At 40.4% G+C, this 20,612-nt stretch overlaps 1 protein-coding gene across 1 annotated transcript in view; it reads right to left on the bottom strand.

The window, feature by feature from the left end:
* LOC128661754 (cytochrome P450 2C38-like) overlaps window positions 1-17,520 on the bottom strand; it is a 132,195-nt gene extending 114,675 nt beyond the window's left edge. Inside the window, exons 1-2 of the mRNA XM_053715974.1 lie at window positions 17,425-17,520; window positions 14,120-14,198 (exon numbers count right to left, since the gene is read on the bottom strand). The gene's annotated coding sequence lies outside the window, so the exon portion shown is untranslated. The remainder of the gene's footprint in view (window positions 1-14,119; window positions 14,199-17,424) is intronic.
* Window positions 17,521-20,612: the final 3,092 nt, after the last annotated feature.

The following is a 20,612-nucleotide window of genomic DNA, read 5'->3' as shown; positions in this document are numbered from 1 at the left end:
AGGAAAGGTTAGTGTAGGTTGTATGCTTCCCTGAACAGTAGAGTCTTTAGGGAGCGCTTGAAGCTTTCAAAACTAGGGGAGAGTCTTGTGGAGCGAGGCAGAGAGTTCCACAAGATGGGAGCCAGTCTGGAGAAGTCCTGCAAATGGGAATGTGAGGAGGTAACAATAGAGGAGGAGAGTGGAAGATTGTGAGCAGAGTAAGGAAATGTCTAATTTTAGAGCTATATTTAAGGTGGAAGCGGCAGGCTTTGGCAAAGGACTGAATGTGAGGAGTATAAGCAAGAGCTGAATCAAGTGTGACCCCAAGACATCGGGCATGCAGGGTAGGGGTAATGATGGAGTTATCGACAGTTATAGAGAAATGGGGGGGGTGAAGATTTTTGAAGAAGGGGAAAATAAGGAGCTCAGTTTTGGAAAGATTTAGCTTAAGGTAGTGAGAGGACTTTAAGGAAGAGAAAGACAGTTAGGGATACTGGTTAGCAAGGAAGGAGATAGATCTGTTGCAGAGAGGTAGATTTATGTGTCATCGGCATACAAATGATATTGAAACCCCTGGGATTTTATTAAGGAACCTAATGATGATGTGTAGATTGAGAAGAGAAGGGGACTGAGGTCAGAGCCTTGTGATACCCCAACAGAAAGTGGTAATGGGGCAGAGGATGCCCCAGAGAAGGCTACACCAATGGTACAGTTAGACAGGTAGGAAGAGAAAAAAAATATAGCTGTGTCACAAATGCCGAAGGATTGGAGGGTTTGGAGCAAAAGAGGGTTTTCAACAGTATTTTAGGATTAGGACACAACGAAGGGACAACAATTTCTCTACTAATGTTGTTGGAATTCACAACTTTAGGTAAAAATTTAAATGAAGTCCGCAAAACCGCCTTATCCTGTTGAAAAATCAGAAAAGGAGACTCACAAGAAAGAGCAGATAATTCAGAAACTCTTCTAGCAGAAGAGATGGCCAAAAGGAACAATACTTTCCAAGAAAGTAATTTAATGTCCAAAGAATGCATAGGCTCAAACGGAGGAGCCTGTAAAGCCCTCAAAACCAAATTAAGACTCCAAGGAGGAGAAATTGGCTTAATGACAGGCTTGATACGAACCAAAGCCTGTACAAAACAATGAATATCAGGAAGATTTGCAATTTTTCTGTGAAACAGAACAGAAAGAGCAGAGATTTGTCCTTTCAAGGAACTTGCAGACAAACCCTTATCCAAACCATCCTGAAGAATCTGTAAAATTCTAGGAATTCTAAAAGAATGCCAAGAAAATTTATGAGAAGAACACCATGAAATGTAAATCTTCCAAATTTCGGTAATAAATCTTTCTAGACACAGATTTGCGAGCCTGCAACATAGTATTAATCACTGAGTCAGAGAAATCTCAATGACTAAGCACTAGGCGTTCAATCTGCATACCTTCAAATTTAATTATTTGAGATCCTGATGGAAAAATGGACCTTGAGATAGAAGGTCTGGCCTTAACGGAAGTGGCCAAGGTTGGCAACTGGACATCCGAACAAGATCCGCATACCAAAACCTGTGTGGCCATGCTGGAGCCACCAGCAGTACAAATGATGCTCCATTATGATTTTGGAAATCACTCTTGGAAGAAGAACTAGAGGCGGAAAGACATAAGCAGGTTGATAATTCCAAGGAAGTGACAACGCATCCACTGCTTCCGCCTGAGGATCCCTGGACCTGGACAGATACCTGGGAAGTTTCCTGTTTAGATGAGAAGCCATCAGATCTATTTCTGGAAGCCCCCACATCTGAATAACCTGAAGAAACACATCTGGGTGAAGAGACCATTCTCCCGGATGTAAAGTCTGGCGACTGAGATAATCCGCTTCCCAATTGTCTATACCTGGGATATGGACCGCAGAGATTAGACAGGAGCTGGATTCCGCCCATGCAAGTATCCGAGATACTTCTTTCATAGCTTGAGGACTGTGAGTCCCACCTTGATGATTGACATATGCCACGGTTGTGATATTGTCTGTCTGAAAACAAATAAACGGCTCTCTCTTCAGGAGAGGCCAAAACTGAAGAGCTCTGAAAATCGCACGGAGTTCCAAAATATTGATTGGTAATCTTGAGATTTCCAAACCCCCTGAGCTGTCAGAGATTCCCAGACAGCTCCCCAACCTGAAAGACTTGCATCTGTTGTAATCACAGTCCAGGTTGGACGAACAAAAGAGGCCCCCTGAACTAAACGGTGGTGATCTAACCACCAAGTCAGAGATAGTCGAACATTGGGATTTAAGGATATTAATTGTGCTATCTTTGTATAATCCCTGCACCATAGGCTCAGTATACAAAGCTGAAGAGGTTTCATGTGAAAACGAGCAAAGGGGATCGCGTCCGATGCTGCAGTCATGAGATCTAAACCTCCATGCGCATAGCTACTGAAGGGACTGACTGAGACTGAAGGTTCCGACAAGCTGAAACCAATTTCAGACGTCTTTTGTCTGTTAGAGACAAAGTCATGGATACTGAATCTATTTGGAATCCTAAAAAGATTATACAATTAAAATTATTGCTTTTTTGGATCCTAAAAAGATTACCCTTGTCAGAGGAATCAAGGAACTTTTTGGTAAATTGATCCTCCAACCATGTCTTTGAAGAAACAACACTAGTTGATTTGTGTGAGATTCTGCAGAATGTAAAGACTGAGCAAGTACCAAGATATCGTCCAAATAAGGAAACACCGCAATACCCCGCTCTCTGATTACAGAGAGTAGGGCACCGAGAACCTTTGAAAAGATCCTTGGAGCTGTTGCTAGGCCAAAAGGAAGAGCAACAAATTGGTAATGCTTGTCTAGAAAAGAGAATCTCAGGAACTGATAGTGATCTGGATGAATCGGAATATGAAGATATGCATCCTGTAAGTCTATTGTGGACATATAATGCCCTTGCTGAACAAAAGGCCTTATAAGCACCATTTTGAACTTTGGTATTCTTACATAACGATTCAAAATTTTTAGATCCAGAACTGGTCTGAAAGAATTCTCTTTCTTTGGAACAATGAACAGATTTGAATAAAACCCCAGACCTCGTTTCGGAAAGGGAACTGGCACAATTACCCTGGATAACTCCAGGTCTGAAACACACTTCAGGAAAGACTGAGCCTTTACTGGGTTCACTGGAATGCATGAGAGAAAGAAACTTCTCACAGGCGGTCTTACCTTGAAACCTATTCTGTACCTTTGAGAAACAATGTTCTGGATCCAATGATTTTGGATTGAATTGATCCACACATCTTTGAAAAATCTTAGTCTGCCCCCTACCAGCTGCACTGGAATGAAGGCCGCACCTTCATGCGGACTTGGGGGCTGAATTTGATTTCCTAAAAGGCTTGGATTTATTCCAGACTGGAGAAGGCTTCCAATTGGAAACCGTTCCTTTAGGGGAAGGGTCAGGTTTCTGTTCCTTATTCTGACGAAAGGAACGAAAACGGTTAGCAGCCCTAAATTTACCCTTAGATTTTTTATCGGGAGGCAAGAAGGCTCCCTTCCCCCCCGTGACAGTTGAAATAATAGAATCCAACTGAGAACCAAATAATTTATTACCTTGGAAAGAAAGACATAGCAACGTTGACTTAGAAGTCATATCCGCATTCCAAGATTTAAGCCATAAAGCTCTTCTAGCTAAAATAGCTAAAGACATATACCTGACATCAATTCTAATGATATCAAAAATGGCATCACAAATGAAATTATTAGCATGTTGAATTAGCTTAACAATGCTATACACATTTGGATCTGGTACTTGTTGCGCTAAAGTTTCCAACCAAAAAGTTGAAGCCGCAGCAACATCAGCCAAAGAAATAGCAGGCCTAAGAAGATGACCTGAACATAAATAAGCCTTCCTTAGATAAGATTCAAGCTTCCTATCTAAAGGATCTTTAAAAGAAGTACTATCTGCCGTAGGAATAGTAGTACGCTTTGCAAGAGTAGAGATAGCCCCATCAACTTTGGAGATCTTTTCCCAAAACTCCAATCTATCAGTCGCCAAAGGGTACAGTTTCTTAAACCTTGAAGAAGGAGTAAATGAAGTACCCAGACTATTCTATTCCCTAGAAATTACATCTGAAATAGCATCAGGAACTGGAAAAAACCTCTGGAATAACTACATGAGGTTTAAAAAACTAATTTAAATGTTTACTGGTTTTAATATCAAGAGGACTAGTCTCCTCCATATCTAATGCAGTCAACACCTCTTTTAATAAAGAACGAAAATACTCCATTTAAAATAAATATGAAGTTTTGTCAGTGTCAATATCTGAGGCAGAATCTTCTGAACCAGATAGATCCTCATCAGAGATAGATAAATCAGAATGCTGTCGGTCATTTAAAAAGTCATTGGATTTATAAGAAGTTTTAAAAGACCTTTTACATTTATTAGAAGGTGGTATAGCAGACAGGGCCTTCTGAATAGAATTAGAAACAAATTCTCTCACATTAACAGGAATATCCTGAACATTAGATGTTGAAGGAACAACAACAGGTAATGAACTACTACTAATGAAAATATTGTCTGCTTTAGAAAGTTTATCATGACAACTAACACAAACTACAGCCGGAGGAACAGTTACCACAAGTTTACAACAAATGCACTTAGCTGTGGCAGAACCGACATCAGGCAGCAGGATTCAAGTAGTAGATTCTGAAACAGGGTCAGCTTGAGACATCTTGCAATATGTAATAGAAAAAACAACATATAAAGCAAAATGATGAATTTCCTTATATGACAATTTCAGGAATGGGAAAAAATGCAAACAGAATAAGCCTCTGGAAACCAGAAGCAAAAAGAAATAATGACTTAAGTAATGTCAAAAATCTGGCGCCAAGTATGTCGCCCAACTGACAAAATATTTTTTGGCGCCAAAAACGTCTGCAACAAACACGAGCGTCATAGATGACGCAACTACGTGAAAACTCTCGGCGCCAACTAAGACGCCGGAAATGACGTCATTACATCAACAAAAGTAATTCTCGTGCCAAAAAAGTCTTGCGCCAAAAATGAAGTAATAAATTATAGCATTTTGCGCTCCCGCGAGCCTAATAGCCCGCAATTTAGAAAAGAAAGTCAATTTGAAAAATTTTCAGGTAAGAAATAATTTTTTCATATGCATTTCCCAAAATGAAACTGACAGTCTGTAAGAAGGAAATATATTGATTAACCTGAATCATGGCAAATATAAGTTTAAAACATATATTTAGAACTTTACATATAAAGTGCCAAACCATAGCTGAGAGTGTCATAAGTAAAAGAAAACATAGTTACCAAAAGACACTCATCTACATAAAGTAAACAGCCAAACCAGTACTGAAACGAGAATCAGTAGAGGTAATGGTATATAAGAGTATATCGTCGATCTGAAAAGGGAGGTAGGAGATGAATCTCTACGACCGATAACAGAGAACCTATGAAATAGATCCCCGTTAGGATGACCATTGCATTCAATAGGTAATACTCCCTTCACATCCCTCATTCACTGCACTCTGAGAGGAACCGGGCTTCAGCATGCTGAGAAGCGCATATCAACGTAGAAATCTTAGCACAAACTTACTTCACCTCCTTCATAGGAGGCAAATTTTATAAAACTGAATTGTGGGTGTTGTGGGGGGTGTATTTATAGGCATTTTGAGGTTTGGGAAACGTTGCCCCTCTTGGTAGGAATGTATATCCCATACGCCACTAGCTCATGGACTCTTGCCAATTGCATGAAAGAAATAGACCACACTCACAGACTGGACTGGGTACACATCCTAAGCCACAGCAAACTCCACAGCCCTGAACACTGACAGACAGCTGCAAAGTAAAGTTCCCAGCAAACCAGGCAGTTAACCCCAGAGCTGCCTGGGTGACAGGTCCGCAGGGAAGCACTAAAAACATTATCAACACAACACACAGAAAACCTGTCACTCGCCAGCAGATTCACAGCAATGTTTAAAAGCAAAACTGGGGGAAGTCAGTTACATTTGGTGCCAAAGAATCAAGCCTAGGACCACGACAAGGTCTCCCCCTTCCTGGGACCCTAAACCAGCACCCACACAATGCAAACTTCCAAACAAACCAACTTGGAACCTCCCAGGGTGACACAGGCTTTTGTAACCTCCCCTATGAAAATACAAAACACAGGAATGGACCGCACTCACAGGCTGGACTGGGTACACATCCTAAGCCACAGCAAACTCCACAGCTCTGAACACTGACAGACAGCTGCAAAGTTCCCAGCAACCCAGGCAGTTAACCCCAGAGCAGCCTGGGTGACAGGCCTGCAGGGAAGCACTACAAACATTATCAACACAACACACAGAAAACCTGGCACTCGCCAGCAGATTAACAGTAATGTTTAAAGCAAAACTGGGGGAAGGCTTGATCCTTTGGCGCCAAATGTAACTGATTTCCCCCAGTCTTGCTTTTAAACATTATAAAATAAAAATACCAATTATCACAAACCAAGGAAAAAATGTGAAATAAATGTGATACCGCAATCAAAGATCATAAAAAATGAAAACTTAAAAAATAAAAAGTTCATATAAGGATATACGTGTTCTTGCTGGGAATCTTCTGCTTCTTAGTATCTTTTAACCGTTCTCAGAGAAAGGAAAAGAAAAATTGCAACATAGTGTAATTCTGTAACACTATCCAGGATATGTATCAAGCTTGTGAACAAATGACTACTCACATGGGTTGGAGCTTATACCTAAGCTCAAGGAAATGCGCATACCCACTTTATACTGGTGGGTAAACAGTACTCTCACAGAAATGTAGTTTAAAATAATTTATTAAAACCTAATAAAAGCGTCACTAATGCTTATAATACACCATTTGCAGAGGTTAATAGAGTAGCAAATTACTATTGTTGCTCGCAAAAGCAAACTCCCATTAAGGATGCAAGTGGATACGGATAGCAGAATCTTAATCTTAGTCAGAGTTGCTCCTCCTTCTGGTGTATGAGCAAGTGTAGAGACGCGCTGGAGAACTGTTGGTTCCGACGATCGTTTCGCTATGTAAGCTTTTTCAAGGACTTTTAAACATTACTGTGAATCTGCTGGCGAGTGCCACGTTTTCTGTGTGTTGTGTTGATAATGTTTGTAGTGCTTCCCTGCAGGCCTGTCACCCAGGCTGCTCTGGGGTTAACTGCCTGGGTTGCTGGGAACTGTGCAGCTGTCTGTCAGTGTTCAGAGCTGTGGAGTTTGCTGTGGCTTAGGATGTGTACCCAGTCCAGTCTGTGAGTGCGGTCCATTCCTGTGTTTTGTATTTACATAGGGGAGGTTACAAAAGCCTGTGTCACCCTGGGAGGTTCCCAGTTGGTTTGTTTGGAAGTTTGCATTGTGTGGGTGCTGGTTTAGGGTCCCAGGAAGGGGGAGACCTTGTTGTGGTTGTGGGCTTGATCCTTTAATGCCAAATGTAACTGACTTCCCCCAGTTTTGCTTTAAACATTACTATGAATCTGCTGGCGAGTGCCAGGTTTTCTGTGTGTTGTGTTGATAATGTTTGTAATGCTTCCCTTAGGGCCTGTCACCCAGGCTGCTCTGGGGTTAACTGCCTGGGTTGCTGGGAACTTTGCAGCTGTCTGTCAGTGTTCAGAGCTGTGGAGTTTGCTGTGGCTTAGGATGTGTACCCAGTCCAGTCTGTGAGTGCGGTCCATTCCTGTGTTTTGTATTTACGGGAGGTTACAAAAGCCTGTGTCACCCTGGGAGGTTCCCATTTGGTTTGTTTGGAAGTATGCATTGTGTGGGTGCTGGTTTAGGGTCCCAGGAAGGGGGAGACCTTGTCGTGGTCCTGGGCTTGTTCCTTTGGTGCCAAATGTAACTGACCAGATTTGCTTTTAAACATTACTATGAATCTGCTGGCGAGTGCCAGGTTTTCTGTGTGTTGTGCTGATAATGTTTGTAATGCTTCCCTGCGGGCCTGTCACCCAGGCTGCTCTGGGGTTAACTGCCTTGGATGCTGGGAGCTTTGCAGCTGATCACGGTCTCCTCCCCTAGGAGGACAAAATACTCTTTCTATAGCTTGCCATCTCAGGCTTTTGATATCCTTATTATGGCATTGTGACAGGTGTACTGGCCTCTCCTGCTTGAATAGTGGACAAGTGGTTACGAATACGGACTTTGTTAAGCCTACATATTGTAAATGACAAGAGATGCAGGTGAGTACATATACAACATAAGTAGAAGTACATTGCAGACAACTGGTGATCGGAAAAGTTTCACCAGTAACTTCTGATTTGAAAATGTTCAATGCCAGGATGTACTCGCATACCCGACATTTTTGTCTGCATTTGAACAGGCCTTTGTGGACCAACCACGAACTCATGGGTTTGTTTAATTCAGGCAAAGATGAGGGTGATAATACATTCGCTAGAGTCTTAGCCCTTCTGTAAGAGCATCGTATGCCAGTTCTGACATACTCCTCCAATTTGTCATCCGCTGAAAGAAATCCAAAAAGTTTTTTAATGATCTTACATATTTCAGTATATTGTGGACTGAAATCGGTGACAAAAGTTACACCTTGGAAGTGTGTGTCAGAACTGGCATTAACTCTGGAATGTTCCTGAACCAAACTGTTCCTGTCAATGTTCTGAACCTCTTCTTGTGCTCTGTGAATAACTGAAGGGGAATAACCTTGTTGCTTCAATCGATTGCTAAGTTCTAGCGATTGTTCCTGATAAGTATAATCCACGGTACAGTTTCGTTTGACCCTGACGAATTGTCCCTTTGCGACAGCAAAGGGGACATGCCGGGGATGACAGCTGTTAGCATGTAACAGTGCATTACCAGCTGTGGGCTTACGATAGATTTTACAGATGATCTTACCATCACTAGTGCCTTTTAAAGTGATGTCCAGGAAGTTAATGGTGTTATCATTTAGCTCAAAAGTAAATTTGATGCCAACATCATTATTGTTTAAGGAGGCAACAAAATCTGAGAAGTCTGAGTCCCCGCCCATCCAAATGAGGAGGAGGTCGTCAATATAACATCCATAATACTGGATCATGTGCTTATGGGAGTTGCTATCTCCATAGATGTGGGACAGCTCCCACCAACCCATAAAAAGGTTGGCATAGGAGGGGGCAAACTTCGCCCCCATTGCTGTCCCACATCTCTGGAGATAGAACTCCCCCTCAAACTTGAAATAATTGTGCGTGAGCAGGAAACTCAGCACCCTTAGAATATACTTTTGAAAACCCTCACTGAAATCTGAAAAATTCTTAAGAAAGAATGACACTGCTTCCAGACCTTTCTGGTGTGGAATTGAGGAATAAAGCGCGACTACATCAATAGTCGCCCATCGATATAGACCAAAGTTCCAATCCATTGGTTCCAAAAGTTCAATCACATGCTTGGTATCCCTAAGGCAGCTGCATAATGATAACACAAATGGTTGGAGGATGCCATCCATCCATTGGGACACGTGTTCAGTCAAAGAACCAATCCCACTGACAATGGGACGTCCCTTTACATTGGTAAAAGATTTGTGTATCTTAGGAAGATGGTGGAAGATGGGCACTATAGGATGGTCTACACACAGGAACTCAAAGGTGTCAGTGTCAAAGTGCCCATCCTCCAAACCATCATCCAAGATACCCAAAAGTTCACGTTCACGTGCATTCCGCACGAGGAGGGTCTGGTAGCGGTCAATTTCTTTCTGGAGTTTTACTCTGATTTTTCTTTTGAATTCAGACAATTTATTCTTAGAGTTCTTAAGTTTTTACTTACACATAATTACTTTTTGTTTGAGGGTGGTTTCTATCTGCAGAGACGTGGGACAGCTATGGGGGCAAAGTTTGCCCCCTCCTATGCCAACCTATTCATGGGTTGGTGGGAGCTGTCCCACGTCTATGGGGATGGAAACCCCATTCAGAGGTTGTATTTATTTTTACGGCCGCTACATAGATGATCTGCTCCTCGTGTGGAATGGGACGGAGTCACGGTTTATGTCTTTCATCACATATTTGAATTCCAATAATATTGGAATTAAGTTCACAAGTGACTTACAGGACAATGTGATACATTTTTTGGATATTACAATTACAGGTACAAGGGATGGAAAGGTAGAGACAGAGATCTATAGGAAGCCCATAACTGGGAATTCCCTTCTTCACGCACGGAGTTGCCACCCTAGGCATGTACCGTTTGCTGTGGCCAAAGGCCAATTTATTCGGGTCAAACGCAACTGCTCTTTGCCACATAAATGTGCTGAGCAGTCAGATGATTTGACCAAAAGACTAAAATACAGAGGGTACAGTGCCAAAGTTATTAAAAAGGCCAGGAGCCAGGTTGATTCTTTGGAAAGGTCTATGGTTTTAAGCAATGATGGTACTAATAATAAGTCCAAAGCCATTAATAAGCATAAAGGAGTGACTTTTGTCACAGAGTACAGTCAGGAATACGCAGACATTTGTAAAATCATTAAAAAACATTTTTCATTCTTGGCGGCTGACGACAAACTTGAGCATTGTATTGCACAAGGTTTACGTTGTTCTTATAGAAAGACAACCACACTTGGTAATTTATTATCTCCTTCTGTTTTACCCAAGACCGACCAAGGACAGAGCTCCTGGCTGATTCATAAAGGCATCTTTAAGTGCCTGAATAAATGTAGGGTGTGTGAATACGTATTACAATCAGATAGCGTCAGATCAGAAGTCACTGGAGAGGTTTATTCCATACAATCGTGCCTTAAATGTACCTCAACATATGTAGTCTATGTTCTAAGTTGTACTATGTGCCATTTACAATACGTTGGGCTCACGACCACTGAGGTAAACGTGCGCATTCGGAATCATCTATCCACAATCCAGGCAGGTGTTGCTTCAACACCTTTGGTGCAACATTTCGCGAAATGTCACCAGAAAAGTGTGGAAACACTAAGGTGGCAGGCCATTGAGAGAGTATTTTGTCCACCTAGAGGGGTTGATAGAGACAGGCTACTACAGAAGAGGGAAATGTTTTGGATTTTCAAATTGCAAACACGTGTACCCACGGGTCTAAATTCAGAATATGACCTGATTAATTATTGGGAATAGTTTCTTTCCCCTCTTGTGTGGTGGCCTGTTCTCATTTGTCCTCTCCCTTTACTGCAATCTATCATGTTGTTATTAGATGCATAGTGTGCAATATTTAGGGTGCTAATATACTACTACTATGCTCCCCAGTGCTCTGATTTATATAATGTGCATTATTTTGGGTGCAAATATACTATTACTAAGCGCCCTTAGTGTTCTTTACCTTTTATGCTGGTTAATATAGGTTATTAACTGGTTTCTATCTAGGTCTATCACTAAGTCTTAATAATAATGATTAACATCTTTTCCATGTCCTACTTTTGCTACTTTGATACTCTGCAAACCATTATGTTGTTATTATATGTATAGTGTGCATTATTTTGGGTACAAACATATTGCTATTATGTGCCCCTAGTGCTCTGATCTGTATAGTGTGCATTATTTAGGGTGCAAATATAATATGACTATGCGCCTTTAATTTCCTGTACTGTTACTTTTTATGCCCGTTAATATAGGTCATTAATTAGTTTCAACCCAGGTCTACTATAAAGTCCTAATAATGGTTAAACATCTTTTCAAAGTCCTCTTTTGCTGACACCTTAAAGTCTTCAGTACTTCAGCTACTATATACTATATATTATTATCACCATGTGGTGTATTTAACACCTATATGGTATTGACTCTTTCTTTTTTTCTTTTTTATAACTTTTGTCCTGTAGCAAATGATGTTACATTTTTCAAGTATCCCATATGCTGATATTTTAGATTTGTAAAATTTGTAATATCTGGTGTTTAAGCTGTATATTTTCACATGACATAAATTGTATGCTGGTGAGATTAACTATGCTGATGACAAACTTATGAAATTATGAAATCACATAAGGGATTGCAATGTATTATGGTTCTTGTGGATCATTTATTGCATTTAAATTTATATATGCATTAATATTGAACATTGTTTATATGCTTTATTATTAGGATTATAATTAAGCTCATATAAAATCCGTTTTTCCCTGTGTAAATAATGCATTTATATACTGCAGTTAATGCCATTTATTTAGTACTCAACTGTTCAGATACTTAGATAGGCAATGCACATATATATGTAAATTAATGTAGGTTCCCATAGGGTTAACCTCCACACAACATGTTCTTTATTTTAACCAATCAGTGAGATCCTGTTGCTTTTTAAGAAACACAGGTGCACAGTCCTTTAGCTATGATTACGGCCTGAGGGCCGAAACATGTTAGCGGACTGTTTTGTTGTTGTGTGCCTGTGCTGACCCCTGGAATGCTTTTATGTATTGCACAATAAAGATGAAGTTTTAATCTACATTGACCGTTGTCTGCATAATCCTTTCCTTGGCTGTGTACTTATATCTGGGCAGCAGCAACGGTCTAAGGACTCTAAGCTCCAAAGTTCACAGAGGGTTTTTCAAGCAGTGTATATCCTCCTTTGGATTGGTTCACGGATATCACATGGTGAGAGAGGACCGGAACACACCCCCTCCCGCATAGTGGGACGCTCTGTCGAAGACGCTGCAGCATTTGGATCAGTAGGCTCTGGGAATTTGCTTTCTAAGGACGCTGACTATACACACAGAGAAGAAAGGTTAATCGGTGCACCCGTGCGGTGGTGAGTTGAGGCGGTAGTGCCTCTTGGGAACACGGTTTCCCCCTGTTATTTATCTGATGCCTGTGTGTGTTAAAAGTATATGTAACCTTGCAGTTCTCAAGAGCCTTGAAATATGCTGCAGTTCATTACAAGTGTACAGTGAGTGTGTATAGGGGAAATTTGCTGGATACCAGTATTACTTTGACCAGTTTTTGAACTTTGACATGTTCTCCTGTTAACCTATTGGTTCTTGAACGTTTATCCTCCGGAGCTAGAACTTTGTTTAAGTATTTTTCTTTGGACATTTTTGGATGTTACAGTTAACTTTACTTTACTCTTCTATATATATATATATATATCTGTGTTTGTGTATATCTCTGTTTGTGTGTGTGTCATAATTGCCAACTGTCCCGTTTTTGCCAGGGACAGTCCTAGAATTTGGGACCCACGGCTATTCATGCAATACATTCTCAGGTCTCTCAGGTCTCTGTAACCTTGTGTCTGTCAATGGCTCCTCCTGCAGGCACCGCACAGAGACCCTCTGCCCGCATTAAATGACTGCACAGGCTTTCATTTAATGCGGGCAGAGGGTCTCTTTGCGGTGCCTGCAGGAGGAGCCATTGACAGATACAAGATTACAGATACCTGACAATGTATTGCCTTTGCACAAAGACTCAAATACAAAAGCCACTGATAATAATCCAGCGCCTTCCTTTACTTCTATGAGCGCTCCCATAACAACTGCAGCCTTTTCCGATCCTCTCTGCAAGCTTCCATGAGTTAAGAACAAAGTTATCCTCCGCCTGCTCTCGCTGAACTGCACTAGCAACTCTCATGAGACCCCTGACTGTACAAGATGGCGAGCAGTGGGAAGAGGGTAGTGTGTTGTTACCATGGTGACAGTTTATAGGTACTGTCTGGTCTAAAAAGTGGTCTAAAACGATAGTATATGGATGACAGTGCTGCAGCAGGGCCAGAGCCTGCTTTGGTGTGGGTATGTGGCGAACTAAGCGACTGCATGGCTATTGGTGTGATCTGAGTGTATGATTGTTGCATGATCTCTAAGAAGTGTCTGCTGGAATGTTGGTGACAAAGGGTCGCCAGCGGTCAAAACAGAGATCCCATCTAAAATCTGTTATTGACATGTGGCTTACCAAGAAACTACAGTAAAAGGAGAGCTGATGTTTGACAAAGAACCAAAGCACATGAGCAGATTGTAGGTTTCCATTAGACTGGGCAGAGTGGGTGAAAATCAAGGGTTGGGGCAACCACTGGATGTGGCTTAAAGGGGCCTGCATGGCCACTGGTGTTTAGCTTATGGGGTGCAACTACCCTGCTCCATCCAGTGGTTGACCCCATCCTTGACTTTCACCCATTCTGCTCAGTCTAAGGGAAGCCTAAAATCTGCTTATGTGCTTTGACTCTTTGCTGACTTGGTTTTGGGAGCTTGGAGTTGACTTTGTGTTGAGGAGCAGTCCCTACCCCAGGCACAACTGTCCCCCGCAGGATGAGGAGCTCAGGATCCTGGGGTATCTGGCATGTCTTCGGTGTAGTCCTGTCCCTGCAAGGTAAATGCTGGATTTTTTTTTTTTACTTTGCACATTTAATGACATTTCTGTTACTAGACTCTGTGTAGTTAATTTTGTGTCCTTTAAATGTGAAATGTAATTCTGGATTGTTATATTCCTAATGTAAAGTATTCATCATTTATAAGACATTAAGAATAATATCCCTTGTTCAGCTCTAAGTAGGCATTTTATATATGAGCATAACAAAGTTGTGGACTCATATAGATGGAATATAATTGAAGCTATAAAAACACCTATAAGAGGAGGTGACAGATCCCAGATCCTAGGTAGGCAAGAAGTCTACTGGATATATAGGTTAAAAACCCAGATTCCACTGGGATACAATTCGGGATATGATATTATAAATTTTTGGGAATAAATCAGGCAATATGAACATGGAATAAATGTACTCTATATACCATAAAGATTATAATATATATATATATATATATATATATATATATATATATATATATATATATGTGTCAGAAAAGAAAGGGTTTTTGTGATGTGAGCTGTATCTAAGTACAGGTCACACTGGAGGCGCAAAGATAATATTAACACCTAAACGAGATAAGCAGCTGGGGTGAACAGAGCAGTATGGTCACACTACCCTTATAAATGAACAAACTGAATTTTATGAGCAAAGAAAGAGTTGTTCACTTCACAGCGCTAATCTAACCAAATCTCGTGTACTATTACGGTACACCTAATGTATCAAATGTAATTGCATTAATGTATTCAAACAGTGATTCCGTAAACAGTGTACATCGCTATAATATATATATATACACACTAGGAAAATGATCCTGCTAATTAAATATTAGCTATTGTTGTTTCAATATTAAGTGGATAATACAAGGAGAAAATCTATAGTTCTCAAATATGTTGATCGAGTCTATAAAATGCAGGATTGTTCTATCTTCAGAAAGTGAACGATCAACCTTGCAAGCATGAAATTACAGCAACCCCCAGAATGGTTTAACAGGCTACTCACAATAGGTGACCTCAATCAAATGAGGTAAGGAGCGGGCGTTGTTAATGTGTCAGGTCCCAGCACTGATTCACAAGTAGCGGGCTTAGAGTCCTAAGCGCTGTCCCTTGAAGATTCTCTGTTTGTCCGGTACTCCAATATTGTTGTCCGCAACCGGTCAGGGTGTCTTTGATAACTCCAACGTGTTTATGTAAAGGGAACAAACACGGCACATAGCATAATACTGTTTTAAAAGTAGTACGAATTTATTGCAACATAAGAATGGTACTCACAAACGAGACCTCAGTTTATATGAGGTATCAATACAGCATCACAATAAAAAGGACAGTCGTCCCACACTATGATAAAAGATTCCACTTCGATCGTAAGTGTTATGTATAAAAAATCTTTAAGGATGAGCAGCCAGATTCAACACTCAGCCTTACGCGTTTCAAAGTTTAAAACTTCTTCCTCTGAGGAAGAAGTTTTAAACTTTGAAACGCGTAAGGCTGAGTGTTGAATCTGGCTGCTCATCCTTAAAGATTTTTTATACATAACACTTACGATCGAAGTGGAATCTTTTATCATAGTGTGGGACGACTGTCCTTTTTATTGTGATGCTGTATTGATACCTCATATAAACTGAGGTCTCGTTTGTGAGTACCATTCTTATGTTGCAATAAATTCGTACTACTTTTAAAACAGTATTATGCTATGTGCCGTGTTTGTTCCCTTTACATAAACACGTTGGAGTTATCAAAGACACCCTGACCGGTTGCGGACAACAATATTGGAGTACCGGACAAACAGAGAATCTTCAAGGGACAGCGCTTAGGACTCTAAGCCCGCTACTTGTGAATCAGTGCTGGGACCTGACACATTAACAACGCCCGCTCCTTACCTCATTTGATTGAGGTCACCTATTGTGAGTAGCCTGTTAAACCATTCTGGGGGTTGCTGTAATTTCATGCTTGCAAGGTTGATCGTTCACTTTCTGAAGATAGAACAATCCTGCATTTTATAGACTCGATCAACATATTTGAGAACTATAGATTTTCTCCTTGTATTATCCACTTAATATTGAAACAACAATAGCTAATATTTAATTAGCAGGATCATTTTCCTAGTGTGTATATATATATATTATAGCGATGTACACTGTTTACGGAATCACTGTTTGAATACATTAATGCAATTACATTTGATACATTAGGTGTACCGTAATAGTACACGAGATTTGGTTAGATTAGCGCTGTGAAGTGAACAACTCTTTCTTTGCTCATATATATATATATATATATATATAAAAAAAATAAACGTCTATTTGGGAATAAGGATTACCCTATGTGTTATATACACCTACTGTATATAAATATATATGTGTCCTATTTGGACCAATGGGTACCTATGAATTGAAAAGGAATAATTATAGATTTATAGATGTTTGAAACATTTAAAGGGACATGCCACCCACATTTTTTCTTTTATGATTTAGAAAGAGAATGTAATTTTAAACATCTTTCTAATTTACTTATATTATCTAATTTGTTTTAGTCTCTTGATATTCTTTGCTGAAAAGCATATCTAGATATGCTCACTAGCTGCTGATTTGTTGCTGCACATAGAAGCATCATGTGATTGGCTCACCATGTGCATTGCTTTTTCTTCAAATAAGGATATTTAACAAATGAAGCAAAATAAATTATGGAAGTAAATGGTAATGTTGTTTAAATTTCTATTCTCTATCTGAATAATGAAAGAAAGATTTTGGGTTTAGTGGCCCTTTAATAATAACTGTTGAGTATAAAGCCTGAGTAATAACCTTATAATACATTCTAATTACTGCCTGTATATGTATATATATGTAATTGTTATTGTTCTATTTCAAGAATTGTAAAGCCTATCATAGCGACTATATGATTGGTCAGACTGTATTTAAAAGTATCCAAGTTGATTATAGGCTAAGCCAAATGATTAAGGATAAACAGATGCATCTAATTAATGTGAAATTAGAGACCTATATATTGTATTGTTGGATATCATTTGAACAGGTCTATGAATACGGCAACATGCTAGCCGAAACGCGTTAGTACATTCACTCTTTTTTATCTATATTATGTATACTGTTATCTGTTTTAGATGAACAATTAAAGTTTTGGATTTTTTATGAAAGCTACGATTTTGGGACTTTGCTTTATGTCTTTTTGGAGTATAGAGGAGCCCTTCTATCTATTTTCAGTCCCTACCATTAGCTGCAGAGTAACTATACGGAATTACAACAGGAGATTGTGTTGAAAGCCCGGAGCAGTGGTATCCTTGAAACCCGTATGCACATTGGTGACGTCATTTCCGCCCTGAAGCCCTGCACGCACAGACGGACAACCCGGTAAGGAGAGAAGTAGAGGATTGCGTTACCAGTGTGGTCGTGTACCCTTCAGATCCCAGATAAACCACCCCAGGAAGAAGAAACTTCACTCATATACAAAAGAGGTATGAATAAAGGGGTACATTGTGTGGATTGCGTGTGTGTGTTTATCTATGTGTGTGTGTGTGTTTTTAACTGTTTGTGTGTGTCTGTGTGTGTGTATCTGTGTGTGTGCGTATCTGTGTGTGTATCTGTGTGTGTGTGTGTGTATCTGTGTGTGTGTATCTGTGTGTGTGTGTATCTGTGTGTGTGTGTATCTGTGTGTGTGTGTTTATCTGTGTGTGTATCTGTGTGTGTGTGTATATCTGTGTGTGTGTATCTGTGTGTGTATCTGTGTGTGTGTGTGTGTATCTGTGTGTGTGTGTTTGTGTATCTGTGTGTGTGTGTGTTTATCTGTGTGTGTGTGTATGTTCATCTGTGTGTGTTTGTGTATCTGTGTGTGTTTGTGTATCTGTGTGTGTGTTTGTGTATCTGTGCTTGTGTGTGTATATCTGTGTGTGTGTATCTGTGCTTGTGTGTGTGTATCCGTGTGTGTGTATCTGTTTGTGTATCTGTGTGTGTGTGTGTTTATCTGTGTGTGTGTGTGTGTGTATCTGTGTGTGTGTTCATCTGTGTGTGTGTATCTGTGTGTGTTTGTGTATCTGTGCTTGTGTGTGTGTATCTGTGTGTGTGTGTATCTGTGTGTGTGTTTATCTGTGTGTGTGTGTGTGTGTTTGTGTATCTGTGTGTGTGTTTATATATGTGTGTGTGTGTGTGTTCATCTGTGTGTGTGTATCTGTGTGTGTTTGTGTATCTGTGTGTGTGATTGTGTATCTGTGCTTGTGTGTGTATATCTGTGTGTGTGTATCTGTGCTTGTGTGTGTTTTATCTGTGTGTGTGTGTATGTTCATCTGTGTGTGTTTGTGTATCTGTGCTTGTGTGTGTGTATCTGTGTGTGTGTGTGTTTATCTGTGTGTGTGTTCATCTGTGTGTGTTTGTGTATCTGTGCTTGTGTGTGTATCTGTGCTTGTGTGTGTTTATCTGTGTGTGTGTGTGTGTGTGTGTGTTTATCTGTGTGTGTGTTCATCTGTGTGTGTGTATCTGTGTGTGTTTGTGTATCTGTGCTTGTGTGTGTGTATCTGTGTGTGTGTGTATCTGTGTGTGTGTTTATCTGTGTGTGTGTGTGTGTGTTTGTGTATCTGTGTGTGTGTTTATATATGTGTGTGTGTGTGTGTTCATCTGTGTGTGTGTATCTGTGTGTGTTTGTGTATCTGTGTGTGTGATTGTGTATCTGTGCTTGTGTGTGTATATCTGTGTGTGTGTATCTGTGCTTGTGTGTGTTTTATCTGTGTGTGTGTGTGTGTATGTTCATCTGTGTGTGTTTGTGTATCTGTGCTTGTGTGTGTGTATCTGTGTGTGTGTGTGTTTATCTGTGTGTGTGTTCATCTGTGTGTGTTTGTGTATCTGTGCTTGTGTGTGTGTATCTGTGTGTGTGTGTTTATCTGTGTGTGTGTGTGTGTGTGTGTGTTTATCTGTGTGTGTGTTCATCTGTGTGTGTTTGTGTATCTGTGCTTGTGTGTGTGTATCTGTGCTTGTGTGTGTGTATCTGTGTGTGTGTGTGTTTATCTGTGTGTGTGTGTGTGTTTATCTGTGTGTGTGTGTGTGTGTGTTTATCTGTGTGTGTGTTCATCTCTGTGTGTGTATCTGTGCTTGTGTGTGTGTGTATCTGTGTGTGTGTATCTGTGCTTGTGTGTGTGTATCTGTGTGTGTGTGTATCTGTGCTTGTGTGTGTATCTGTGTGTGTGTGTTTATCTGTGTGTGTGTGTTCATCTGTGCTTGTGTGTGTGTATCTGTGTGTGTGTGTGTGTTTATCTGTGTGTGTGTGTGTATCTGTGTGTGTGTGTATCTGTGTGTGTGTGTATCTGTGTGTGTGTGTATCTGTGTGTGTGTATCTGTGTGTGTGTGTGTGTATCTGTGTGTGTGTGTTTATCTGTGTGTGTGTTTATCTGTGTGTGTGTTTATCTGTGTGTGTGTGTGTATCTGTGTGTGTGTGTATCTGTGCTTGTGTGTGTGTATCTGTGTGTGTGTGTGTGTGTATCTGTGTGTGTGTGTTTATCTGTGTGTGTGTGTTTATCTGTGTGTGTGTGTGTTTATCTGTGTGTGTGTTTATCTGTGTGTGTGTGTTTATCTGTGTGTGTGTGTTTATCTGTGTGTGTGTGTTTATCTGTGTGTGTGTGTTTATCTGTGTGTGTGTGTTCATCTGTGCTTGTGTGTGTGTATCTGTGTGTGTGTGTTTATCTGTGTGTGTGTGTATCTGTGTGTGTGTGTGTGTGTATCTGTGTGTGTGTGTATCTGTGTGTGTCTGTGTGTGTGTGTGTGTGTGTGTGTGTATCTGTGTGTGTGTGTGTGTGTATCTGTGTGTGTGTGTTTATCTGTGTGTGTGTTTATCTGTGTGTGTGTTTATCTGTGTGTGTGTGTATCTGTGTGTGTGTGTGTGTGTATATGTGTGTGTGTGTGTATCTGTGTGTGTGTGTTTATCTGTGTGTGTGTGTGTGTGTTTATCTGTGTGTGTTTGTGTATCTGTGCTTGTGTGTGTGTGTGTTTATCTGTGTGTGTTCGTGTGTCCCTTTAATCTGCTACCTTGTGTGCCACCCAATAAACCTTACACAATCTCGCCAGTGCAACCATCCCTTAACGTCAATGGTCCTCATGGCTCCTAAGGACCCAAAAACCTTAGGAAAACACCTTCTGTCCTCAAGATCTACCCTTAAAAACAACCACCGAAAATACAAATAAATAGATCAGATTAATTGAATTGGTGGGAGACTGGAAATGTTAGGGATAGTGTGGGGGGTCCTAGGAGATCACTTGATCCCCTTATTGTAGGGATAACAATGGTACCAATAGAAATTATATACCAGCACTTGTTACAAGCAAAACCTGTTTTGTTTTCTTTTTTTGTGGCTATACAATGGACAACAGCCCCCCAATTTAATTCTGCTGCAAATTATTATAAAGAATAAATGCTTC

Source organism: Bombina bombina, chromosome 5 (assembly GCF_027579735.1).
Source record: "Bombina bombina isolate aBomBom1 chromosome 5, aBomBom1.pri, whole genome shotgun sequence".
Lineage (NCBI taxonomy): Eukaryota > Metazoa > Chordata > Amphibia > Anura > Bombinatoridae > Bombina > Bombina bombina.
Note: the sequence above shows the minus strand (reverse complement) of the source record. Positions and strands in the feature narration are given on the sequence as shown.